The sequence below is a fragment of the Colobus angolensis genome, unplaced genomic scaffold (assembly GCF_000951035.1).
Source record: "Colobus angolensis palliatus isolate OR3802 unplaced genomic scaffold, Cang.pa_1.0 Scaffold27, whole genome shotgun sequence".
NCBI lineage: Eukaryota > Metazoa > Chordata > Mammalia > Primates > Cercopithecidae > Colobus > Colobus angolensis.
In genome coordinates, this window is record NW_012115932.1 from 16,104,480 (window position 1) to 16,117,211 (window position 12,732).

A 12,732-nucleotide genomic window follows, 5' to 3' on the forward strand; every position below is an offset into this window, starting at 1 on the left:
GTGAGCTGAGATCTGGCCACTGCACTCCAGCCTGGGCAACAGAGCGAGACTCCGTCTCAAAAAAAAAAATTACAGTTTAGGGGTCACACAGCCTCTGGCTTCAAGAGTCTGAACTCCCCAAATTGCTCCTGGGGATAACATCACTATTGTCAAACCTCAGATCAGCCTTGAGTTATTTTGTAGACCCTACATTCGATGGATCAGTTGACACCACCCAGGCGGTAATCCAGCTCCACCAGTTCTTCCATGACACCCAGGAATAGAAAACAGCCAGAAAAACTCATATTGACCCCCTACAATTCCATCTCCAACCTGACCAATCAGCACCCCCCACTTCCCAAGCCCCTGCCTGCCAAATTATCTTTAAAAACTCTGATCCCAGAATGCTTGGGGAGGCTGATTTGAGTAATAATAAAACTCCAGTCTCCTGCACAGCGGCTCTGCATAAATTATTCTTTCTCCATTGCAATTCCCCTGTCTTGATAAATCAGATCTGTCAAGGCAGTGAGCAAAGTGAACCCATGGTGTGCTTACAGTAAGGTTATTTTTATTTTCTTTTGTTTTTTTTTAGGAACCTAGAGACACGTGCCCATTTGATGAGGGCTTCGTCTTCCAGTCTGACCCCCCACCTTCGGCCTTCACTGACTCTCCTCCCCGCATCACACTGCACTGTCTTCCTGACACTCTCCCCACACTCATCACCAACACAGCCCTTTGTTCTTGCTTCCCATCCCTCAAGCTTCTGCCTCACTTACTTTCCCTCTGCTGGGCCTCTGTGATTGTCATAGGCTGGGCAGAGTAGGTGGACAGCAATTTGTTTTTCTGGCCAGTCCAAACCCTCCCTTCCTCTGAAAAACCATCTCCCCACCCACCACACTGCCTCACTGTGGGGGCAAGGGCTACTTCCGTGTTGTCACGTGACCCCACCCTCCATGCCAGAGACTGAAGATAAGCCGGGCCTATGGGAGACACCCTCCTTCCTGGGCCTCACTGCTTGTTCCAAGGATTACTATCTGGGCCAAGGGGGGGCCAATCAGAGCCCTCCCCCAGGATTATTGATGCCAAAGCCTCCAATGGTGAGTTCAGGCTCATGCAGCAGGTGGTGATGCTGGGAAAGGTGAAACTAGATGGTATCCTGAGCTTGGTGGAGAGGGTTGGTCTGGGAGCCTAACCTACATGCACAGAAAGCCAAGGGCTGGGGAGATGGTCCTGGCAGTGTTTATGTTCCAGGTTCCAACTAACTTTAAAGCCCACCCAGCTGTATTTCTTCTCCAATTTGGCTCCATGATGTACACATTTTCCTGTCTGCCTTAACTCTTAGGAAGTGGGCTTTTATCATTTGCCACTAAGAGAGGCGACAAGAGGGTAGTGGTTAAGCGCATAGGCTCTGGAGCCAGCTGCCTTGGTTTGAACCCCAGTTGTTCCTCTTATCAGCAGAGTGACCCTGGATAAGTCAGTCTTGCTAGGTCCCAAATCCATCCTGCAAGATGTTATCAGTGGCCTTTGAGAATGGAATGAGTTAACATGTATCAGATGCTGGCATGGTAGCCCTAGTGAAAGAACCAGGTCCCCAGCCTGCTGGTAGCAGGAAATAGCAATGCTAGGCTAGGTGAAGGCAGGAGTGAGAGATGGGCATTTGGCTTCCTGACTGGTCCACCTGCCAGGGTCTCCAGCACATTGGGCAGGGCCGGGGCGGGGGGGTTGGGAGTTGGGGATGCTGAAGTAACTAACCATAGGCTAAAGTGATGGTAGTGCTGGAAGTGAGTGTTTATTGAGTACCAACTGTGTGTTTTTTTGTTTTTTTTTTAGCAGAGTCTTACTCTGTTGCCCAGACTGGAGTGCAGTGGCGCAGTCTCAGCTCACTGCAACTTCCACCTCCTGGGTTCAAGCAATTCTCCTGCCTCAGCCTCCCGAGTAGCTGGGACTACAGGCGTGTGCCACCACGCCCGGCTAATTTTTGTATTTTTAGTAGAGATTGGGGTTTCGAGATGTTGGCCAGGCTGGTCTCAAACTCCTGACCTCAGGTGATCCACCCACCTTGGCTCCCAAAGTGCTGGGATTACAGGCGTGAGCCACTGTGCGCAGCCAAAAATCATTACTTTCAAAAATGCATTGCAGCCATATAATTTGGTGATGCAGAAGTACACAGGAGAAGAGCTCAAAGCACTTGTCTCTGCAGGTGGATGGCAAAAGGAGACACATGAGGAGATGACACACGTATGTGTCACTTTGGTTAAAAAAATAAAAACATTAAAAATACAAAGAGACATTTAAAGAAGGTTTTGAGCCGGGAGTGGTGGTTCACACCTGTAATCCCAGCACCTTGGGAGGCTGAGGTGGGTGGTTCACTTGGGTCAGGAGCTTGAGACCAGCCTGGCCAACATGGTGAAACCTGGTCTCTACTAAAAATACAAAAATTAGCCAGACATGGTGGTGGGTGCCTGTAGTCCCAGCTACTCAGAAGGCTGAGGCAAGAGAATCACTTGAACCCAGGAGGTGGAGGTTGCAGTGAGCCGAGATTTCGCCACTGCACTCCAGCCTGGGCAACAGTGAGACTGCCCAAAAAAAAAAAAAAAAAAAGAAGGTTTTGATATATGTGCTTAATGTTCTACTGTTTTCCATCTGGGGATGGAGCTGGGTCATCCCTCCATCCATCACTCTCACTCGAATTCTCTTGATTAGAAAGAAGCTGGCCAGGCACAGTGGTGCATACCTGTAATCTCAGCATTTTGGGAGGCCAAGGCGGGCATATCACTTGAGATCAGGAGTTCGAGATCAGCCTGGCCAACATGGTGAAACCTCATCTCTACTAAAAGTATAAAAAGTAGCCAGGCATGGCGGCAGGCGCCTGTGATCCCAGCTACTTGGGAAGCTGAAACACAAGAATCACTTGAACCTGGGAGGTGGAGGTTGCAGTGAGCCAAGAATGCACCACTGCACACCAGCCTGGGTGACAGAGCATGACTGTCTCAAAAAAATAAAATAAAATAAAATAATTTTTAAAAAAGAACGAAGAGTAGGAAGGGGGGAATTGCTGACATGCCAAGAGGGCGTAGCCATGAGGACCTCACCCCCCCACGAGGTCCACACTCCCACTGGCCTGCAGAGGCCAGGCCGACACCCCCAGGCAGGCATCCTGTGGCTCCACCTTTCCCACCCTGAGTCCCTTACCCAGCCTGATGTCTCCCTCAAGGGTCATCAGCACGTTGCCAGCTTTCAGATCTCGGTGGATGATCCTCTTGCTATGCAGGAAGTTGAGGGCTTCTAGCATCTGGCGGCAAACCACCTGTATCTGGGGCTCTGTGAGGCCTCTGTCCAGCTCTGGAAATGGAGGAGAACGGCTGTCATTTCAGAAAGCACTTGCCACAGGCAGCTGAAATGTCAAGCCCATGCCAGGGAGAAATATAAAAGCCACCAATGTTAGGCCAGGCACGGTGGCTCACACCTGTAATCCCAGCACTTTGGGAGGCTGAGACAGGTGGATTATGAGGTCAGGAGTTCAAGGCCAGCCTGGCCAAGATGTTGAAATCCTGTCTCTACTAAAAATACAAAAATTAGCCAGGTGTGGTGGCAGGCGCCTGTAATCCCAGCTACTCACCAGGCTGAGGCAGGAAAATTGCTTGAACCTGGGCAGCAGAAGTTGCAGTGAGCTGAGATCGCACCACTGCACTCCAGCCTGTGCGACTCAGTGAGACTCCATCTCAAAAAAAAAAAAAAAAAGCCACCAATATTAAGGAGTGCTCACCGTGTACTGGATTCATTTCTAAGCAGGTCATGCGCACTGACCCATTCTGTCTTCATAACAGTCCTATGAAGCAGGCACAATTATTGTCCCCATTTTACAGAACAAGAAATTGAGGCTTGGAAAGGTTAAGCCACTTGCTCAAGGTCATGCAGGTGGGAAGTCACAGATCTGAGATTCAAACCAGGGTCTGGCTTTAGAGTTCAGGTTTGTAAACGTAAGCCCAACTGAGACATAGGGATCTGTTGCGTCTGCAGACACTGGGAGGGCACTTACTATGTGTCTGGCTCTGTGCTTGGAGCAGGAAGGCAGAGGGGACATGGAAACGGTGAGCGACACTTGGAACAGAGTGAGGTGCAGGCATGTGGGAGGTCAGAATGCGCAGAAACTCCTTGTAGCTGAGGGAACTGGGAGGGTGCCCAGAAGAAATGACATTTGGGTTGTGTCTTAAAGGAACAGAATAGATGGGGCGAGGGCACTCTAGGTCAAGGAGCCAGCAGAGGCAATGGCTGACATGAGCTGGTGTTTACAAAATGTCCACTGGGGCCGGGCACAGTGGCTCATGCCTGTAATCCCAGCACTTTGGGAGGCAGAGGCGGGTAGATCATGAGGTCAGGAGTTCAAGACCATTCTGGCCAACATGATGAAACCCCGTCTCTACTAAAAATACAAAAATTAGCTGGGCGTGGTGGTGGGTGCCTGTAATCCCAGCTACTCAGGAGGCTGAGGCAGGAGAATCGCTTGAACCCAGGAGGCGGAGGTTGCAGTGAGCCAAGATCACACCACTGCACTCCAGCCTGGGTGACAGAGCGAGACTCGGTCTCCTTTTTGCCTATTAAATTTTCCACTGGCTGTTGGTGTTGGCACCAGGGGATGTGGAAAGGGAAGGGCCAGAGAGGCTGGAGGGCTGGTAGCCAAGAGTCTTTTATGTGCTAATCAGCAGGGAGACACAAAGTCCACGTGCACATGCGGCAGACAGCTCAATGCCAGGGTCCTTCTTCCCTGAGGTTCGTAGGTTGAGTAGGTCTGAGCAGGCAAGGAGCAGGAAGGTGGGAAGCAGGAAGAATATTCCTGGAAACGGGAACAGACTTGTGTGGTGGGAGGGGGCAGATGAAGGGAAAGTGACTCGAGGTCAGAGGTCAGAGGTCAGCAGACCTTGACTCTGCAGGACCTCTGGGCCACGCTGTGGAGGGTGCATTTTATTTGAAATGCAGTGGGCAGTTCATGAGAGGTTCTGAGTGGGGCAGACACAGTCTGGTCTTTGCATTTAAAAAAATTCCCATGGCTGAAAGCAGGGGCTCAATGCCATAGGGCCAGCTACTTAGGAGGCAAAGGTGGGAGAATCACTTGAGGCCAGGAGTTCAAGGCCAGCCTGGGCAACATAGCGAGATCCAGCTATGCTTGTAACATTTATTTTGTTATAAATAAAATAAAATAAAATAAATAAACAAATAATTCCCTCTAGCACAGCAAAGAGCTTGCTGGGCAGCAGGGGCAGGGGCTCAGCTGAAGGTCATCACAGTGGTCCAGATAGCAGCCAAGGCAGAGAGAAAGATAACTGCTCAATGGATAGATTGGGGAGGTGGAGTGAGAAGATTCCAGGGTGACAGCCTTGTGCTCCGCATCCCATGGGACTGTCCTGATTGAGTCACTGTTACCACCCAAGACCGCTGTGAGCAGGGGAGCTACCTCCCTTGGCCTGCCAGGTTCCCAGGCTGTCCTAAGCCTGGTCACCCAAGGGCACTGCTCTGAGTCCTTCCTCTGCCTACAACAGCACTGCTGTGTCCAGCTTGCCCAGTGGTGCCTGGCCAGGAATCCACAAGGCTCAGTTCTCCCAGCCAGGCTCTCAGGAGTGGTATAATAGACATGCCAGCCAGGAATGCAAGTACCAACTGCCCTGCTCTGGGAAGCCAGGCCCCAGACTAGGGCTCCTGGACCAGGAATCCTTCTCTCTGGAGTCTGCAAGCTGCCTGCCCCCTGTCCCTGTGGCCTCATCCTGAACCTCTGTGTCTCCAGCCAGGGGCCAAGATCAGAGCCTGCATGGGCTACAGGACCACACAGACCAAGGCTGTACCCAGGTGATGCCTCTCACTAGCTGTGTGGTTACTGGCAAGTCGCCCAAGCTCTCTGGCCCTTCACTTCCTGGTCTGTGAAATGGGATGATTATAATCGACATAGGCAGGGCTCCAGCCATCAGCCATGTCCAGTTCTCAGTGTGGAAAATAGTCAATAAAAGGAGATTATTGCTATGTTGGTTCTAAGATGAGTCCAGGACTGGAGTATTTGCCGCAATTTTTTTAATGGCAAAAATGTGTCTTGCTTATGTCTAATTTACTGATATAAATGAAATAGGAATGATAAAAATACTGATGGTGATGATGAAGATAATTATGATCTAATCACCATCATTTTTTGAGCCCTTATAATGTGCCAGGCATGAGGATAAGGACACAGTGCATATTGTCATTTAATCCTCATAGTAACCCAGTGAGGTGGGTAGGATACACTCTTTAATTTTGTTTTATTGTTGTTGGGTTTCCTTCCTTCCTCCCTCCCTCCCTCCCTCCCTTCTCTCTTTCTCTCTCTTTCTCCCTCCCTCCTTCCCTCCCTCTCTCCCTCTCTCTTTCTTTCTCTGTCTCTCTCTTCCTTTCTTTCTTTCTTGAGTCTTGCTGTGTTGCCTAGGCTGGAGTGCAGTAGCATGATCTTGGCTCACTATAACCTCCACCTCCTGGGTTCAAGCGATTCTCCTGCCTCAGCCTCCCTAGTAGCTGGGATGACAGGCACGTGCCACTACGCCAGGCTAATTTTTTTGTATTATTGGTAGAGACAAGGTTTTACCACGTTGGCCAGGCTGATTTTGAACTCCTGACCTCGGGGTGATCCACCCACCTCGGCCTCCCAAAGTGCTGGGATTACAGGCGTGAGCCACTGTGCCCAGCCTAATTTTGTTTTGTTTGTTTGTTTCAGACGGGGTCCCACTCTGTTGCCCAGGCTAGAGTGCAGTGGATCATGGCCCACTGCAGCCTCGACCTCCCAGGCTCAAGCAATCTTCCGACCTCAGCCTCCTGAGTAGCTGGAACCACAGGTATGAGCCACCGCGCTCAGCTAGTTTATAAAAAAATTTTTTTGGCTGGGCATGGTGGCTCATGCCTGTAATCCCAGCACTTTGGGAGGCCGAGGTGGGCGGATCACCTGAGGTTGGGAGTTCAAGACCAGCCTGACCAACATGGAGAAACCCCGTCTCCACTAAAAATACAAAATTAGCCGGGTGTGGTGGCGCATGCCTGTAATCCCAGCTACTTGGGAGGCTGAGGCAGAAGAATCGATTGAACCCAGGAGGCGGAGGCTGCAGTGAGCCGAGATTGCACCATTGCACAATTGTTGCCTGGGCAACAAGAGTGGAACTCTGTCTCAAAATAAATAAATAAATAATTTTCTGTTTTGCGGAGACAGAGTCTCACTACGTTGTCCAAACTGGTAGTCTTGGACTTCTAGCCACAAGCAATCTCCTACCTTGGTTTCTCAAAGTGTTGGGATTACAGGCATGTGCCACTATGCCTAGCTAATGCATTTTTCTCTTTTTTTTTTTTTTTGAGACGGAGTCTCTGTCACCCAGGCTGGAATTCAGTAGCGTGATCTTGACTCACTGCAACCTCTGCCACCTGGGTTCAAATGATTCTCCTGCCTCAGCATCCCGAGTAGCTGGGATTATAGGGACCTGCCGCCGTACCCAGCTAATTTTTGTATTTTTAGTACAGATGGGCTTTCACCGTCTTGGCCAGGCTGGTCTTGAACTCCTGACCTCATGATCCACCCGCTGCAGCCTCCCAAAGTGCTGGCATTACAGGCGTGACCCACCATGCCCGGCCTGATACACTTTTTAAAGTCAGGATTATTGAGGTATAATTTACATATGGAAAAAATTCACTTTTTTAAAGGTACACAGTTTTATAAATTTTGACAAACATATTCAGTCATGGAACCCCCATCACAATTTAGATACAAAATCCATCCATCATCCTCCAAGGTTCCCCTGTGACCTTTGTAGTAAACTCTTCCCGTTTCCAGTCCCTATGTAATCACTAATTTGTTTTCTATGCCTATGGCCTTGCCTTTTTCTAAAGTGTCATATAATTGGAATCATACAATATGCAGCCTTTTGAGTCCAATACATTTTTAGAAACAGTTTTTAATTACACAGCAACGCATGAATACCTTCTCCTTATTAAAGAAACTACAACACTGCAAAGTCCCCTTTGACACCACATCTAATCCTAGCCTCTCATCCTTTCCATGATAAGAGGGTGGAGACCCAAGATGTTTAGTAGCCAGCAAGGCATGGCCAACCATATCCATTCCAATCAGAACAGGCCCTAGATGTTACACAGAATGGCCCCACGGTGACATACCATGTGGGTATTCTCTCCATCTCACAAAAGGGCCAGTCCTGTGCCCCAAAGCCTCCAAAAAGAGGAACCTGGAATGGACGTCAGGGAATGGACCCCTGGGCCCCAAGCTCAGGCCAGTAATGCTTCCCAGCCATGCGGGGCAAACGGGAGATGGATGGAGGAGCAGAAAGCCCCTCTAAGCAGGACAGGCATCTGCAGGAAAGTCAACCCTAAACACAGAGCTGCAATCAGGACCTGGCTCTGAACCTGTCGGCTGTTCCCATTTCAGCTTCTCTTCATACATCACGATTTCCAAAATGTTCCTTTAACTGCTGCCACCAACAGGGGGAAAGCTGCCTAGGGCTGGAGCAGTCAGGGCCACGAGGAGAACTGGAGCGGGAGCCAGAGCAGGGTTTATCTGCTGGCTGAGCTGTAGTCTAGGTCACGCCCCAGCTGTGAATGAGGTCGAGGACACGGTACACTTCAGTGCCTTTTCCATCTCTGATACTCCCCTCCAGCCAAGCTCATTCAGTGAAGCTGCATACCAGGGGACACAGAGGGTGCTAGCTGGCTTCCATTTCCCCCTTCTTTTTTTGGTATCAGAACATATGGCTACCCAGCTAAAAAAAAACACATTCCCCAGCCTCCATTCCAGCTGTGTGTGATAGATATGCTACAGCCAATGAGACATAAATCAAGGTGCCATGTGGAGCTTTTCTGAAGTCTCTTTAAAAGAGTCTTCAGTGTGGGATAGGGATGGGTGGTTATTCTACCCTCTTGTCTTCCATCCTGCTGCTTGGAATTCAGATGTGATGGCTGGAGCTCCCACGCCATCTTGTCATCAAGGGCAGAAAACCAGCATGAGAATGGGGCTAACACAGAGGATGGGGGCCAAGAGTTGGATAAAGAAATCAAGTCCATATCGTAACTATTTATTTATTTATTTATTTTTTTAATTTTTTTGAGGCAGGGTCTCACTCTGTCACCGGGGCTGGAGTGCACTGGCAGAATCTTAGTTCACTGCAGCCTCTGCTTCCTGGGCTCAAGCAATCCTCCAGCCTCAGCCTCCCAAGTAGCTGGGATTACAGGCACAAACCACTAATGCCCAGCTCATTTTTGTATTTTTTGTAGAGACGGGGTTTTGCCCTGTTGCCCAGGCTGGTCTCAAACTCCTGAGCTGAAAGTGATCCACCTGCCTCGGCCTCCCAAAGTGCTAGGATTACAGGTGTGAGCCACCACACTCCACCCCTTATCATAACTCTTTAAAACTCCTGGAACAAGCTGTGCCTGAAGCTAGCCATCCTTGAAGTCTTCAGTTATTTGTGCAAATAAATTCCACCTCCCACATTCCCTACCTTTCCCCCACCTAAAAAAGTTTGAGTATTTTGGCTCCTTATAACCTAAAGTCTCAATTCATACCAGATTATCACTTTTATACTGTTAGATTCTATCTCCCAAATGATACTCTTCAAAGGCAGTGCCTGCTTGCTGAGAGAAGGCACACCCAAGAGCCATGTAACATGTGCCATGTATCCTCCCCGATACTGTCATCTACCTGGGAACTCGGTGGGGCAGTAAGTGGCTCTGTAACGAAGGCCTGTGGGTCCTACATTTCCTTTTTTTTTTTTTTTGAGACAGAGTCTCGCTCTGTTGCCCAGGCTTGAGTGCAGTGGCGCAATCTCTGCTCACTGCAAGCTCCGCCTCCCAGGTTCACGCCATTCTCCTGCCTCAGCCTCCTGAGTAGCTGGGACTACAGGCACCCGCCACCTCGCCTGGCTAGTTTTTGTATTTTTAGTAGAGACGGGGTTTCACCGTGTTAGCCAGGATGGTCTCGATCTCCTGACCTCGTGATCCACCTGCCTCGGCCTCCCAAAGTGCTAGGATTACAGGTGTGAGCCACCACACTCCACCCCTTATCATAACTCTTTAAAACTCCTGGAACAAGCTGTGCCTGAAGCTAGCCATCCTTGAAGTCTTCAGTTATTTGTGCAAATAAATTCCACCTCCCACATTCCCTACCTTTCCCCCACCTAAAAAAGTTTGAGTATTTTGGCTCCTTATAACCTAAAGTCTCAATTCATACCAGATTATCACTTTTATACTGTTAGATTCTATCTCCCAAATGATACTCTTCAAAGGCAGTGCCTGCTTGCTGAGAGAAGGCACACCCAAGAGCCATGTAACATGTGCCATGTATCCTCCCCGATACTGTCATCTACCTGGGAACTCGGTGGGGCAGTAAGTGGCTCTGTAACGAAGGCCTGTGGGTCCTACATTTCCTTTTTTTTTTTTTTTGAGACAGAGTCTCGCTCTGTTGCCCAGGCTTGAGTGCAGTGGCGCAATCTCGGCTCACTGCAAGCTCCGCCTCCCAGGTTCACGCCATTCTCCTGCTTCAGCCTCCTGAGTAGCTGGGACTACAGGCACCCGCCACCTCGCCTGGCTAGTTTTTGTATTTTTAGTAGAGACGGGGTTTCACCGTGTTAGCCAGGATGGTCTCGATCTCCTGACCTCATGATCCGCCCGTCTCGGCCTCCCAAAGTGCTGGGATTACAGGCTTGAGCCACCGCGCCTAGCCTGCATGCAAATTTAAACAAGGTTATATCTGTATCTACATTTCCTTTTTTTTTTTTTTTTGAGACAGAGTCTCGCTCTGTTGCCCAGGCTTGAGTGCAGTGGCGCAATCTCTGCTCACTGCAAGCTCCGCCTCCCAGGTTCACGCCATTCTCCTGCTTCAGCCTCCTAGTAGCTGGGATTACAGGCGCCCGCCACCTCGCCCAGCTAGCTTTTTGTATTTTTAGTAGAGACGGTGTTTCACCGTGTTAGCCAGGATGGTCTCGATCTCCTGACCTCGTGATCCGCCCATCTCAGCCTCCCAAAGTGCTGGGATTACAGGCTTGAGCCACCGCGCCCGGCCCTTCACATCATTTTCAATGCTGCAGGTATAAATGGTGTAGAGACTTTGAGAGAGTTCTAATTCCTTTTATGCGTTTGTTGCAAATTTGACTCCCTGAAAGTGTATTATCTCGGCATTGCTGGTGTGTAAGCATTGTGCATGTATGTAAAAATGCTGAAAGTTCCTCAGTGAATATAGGGATGTCCTTTTGGTACACCTGCATTTGTGAAAGATAAACTTTCTCCAGATTCTGGCTCTTTCGGCATCTGCATATGCCCTAGTGACCCGTTGAGGGTTTTGGTCGATCTCATCAACAGGCTTCGGTTGTTCGTTACAGTATTTCACACAACACCTATAAAGCTGTGTGTACACAACCACCAATCCTGGTGATATGCATTTATACATTTCCCTTTTTGACCTATTTCTTTATGGGTGCGGGTCATCTGCTCATCATTTTTTTTCTTTTTTTTGAGACGGAGTCTCACTCTGTCACCCAGGCTGGAGTGCAGTGGCATCATCTCGGCTCACTGCAACCTTTACCTTCTGGGTTCAAGTGATTCTCTTGCCTCAGCCTCCCAAGTAGCTGAGATTACAGGCGCCTGCCACCATGCCCATCTAATTTTCATATATTTAGTAGAGATGGGGTTTTGCCATGTTGGCCAGGCTGGTCTCAAACTCGTGGCCTCAGGTGATCTGCCCACCTCGGCCTCCCAAAGTGCTGGGACTACAGGCATGAGCCACCACGCCCGGACAGTCTGTTCATAATTGTTACACCTGTGCAACCATCCTTGGTATAGCTGTTTACGCGTACAAAATATGTACATTATTACTGACTATTTGACAGTGTACAGTGGCCTGTGAAGCACCTTCATGTTTTTATGTTTCTCAAATTCCCCTTTAAAATATAAATAAATACGAAGAATTTTTTAAAAAGTTTTTTAGAATCATATTTTTGGGATTTTGATCTTTCAGGATTGTACTTGACAGGATTTGAGACTTTGGGCATTTTGCTCTTTTGGGATTTCAACATTCAGGTTTATGGCACTGAAGACTATGTCAGGATTACCACTGGCTCCCTCCTGATGTAAACTCAGGGAAAATACCTTGGATGGTATGGCATTATACTGAGCACCTTTCCTCTTCTGGGCCATCCCAGAATCCTTGATGTGTCACTCAACCTTCCAGGCCTCTCCTCAGCCTCTCTGCACTCCATGCAGGGTGGCATGAGCCGGGGATGCTGTGGGATGGGCCATGGTTAGGAGTGGGTCAGCCAGACCTGGGTTCACAGCTCTCCTGTGTGATCTGGGTGAGTCCCTTAACCTTTCAAGTGTCAACCCAATCAAAAATAAAAGTGATACTTACCTGTCATTCCAGCACTTTGGGAGGCCGAAGTGGGTGGATCACCCGAGGTCAGGAGTTTGAGACCAGTCTGGCCAACATGGTGAAACCCCATCACTACTAACATACAAAAATTAGCTGGGTATGGTGGTAGCCACCTGTAGTCGCAGCTACTTGAGAGGCGGGGGCAGGAGAATCACCTGAACCTGGGAGGTGGAGATTACAGTGAGCTGAGATGGCGCCACTCCACTCCAGCCTGGGCAAGAGAGTGAGACTCCATCTCTAAATAAATAAATAAATAAATAAATAAATAAAATAAAAATAAATAAATAAATAAAAAAATAAAAATAAATAAATAAAATAATAAATAA

General features: G+C 49.0%; 1 protein-coding gene across 1 annotated transcript in view; it reads right to left on the reverse strand.

The window, feature by feature from the left end:
• The window catches only part of STK10 (serine/threonine kinase 10), an 87,105-nt gene extending 76,061 nt beyond the window's left edge, over positions 1–11,044 (reverse strand). The window contains exons 1-2 of the mRNA XM_011947791.1: positions 11,000–11,044; positions 9,858–9,996 (exon numbers count right to left, since the gene is read on the reverse strand). The gene's annotated coding sequence lies outside the window, so the exon portion shown is untranslated. The remainder of the gene's footprint in view (positions 1–9,857; positions 9,997–10,999) is intronic.
• Between the last annotated feature and the right edge of the window lie 1,688 nt (positions 11,045–12,732).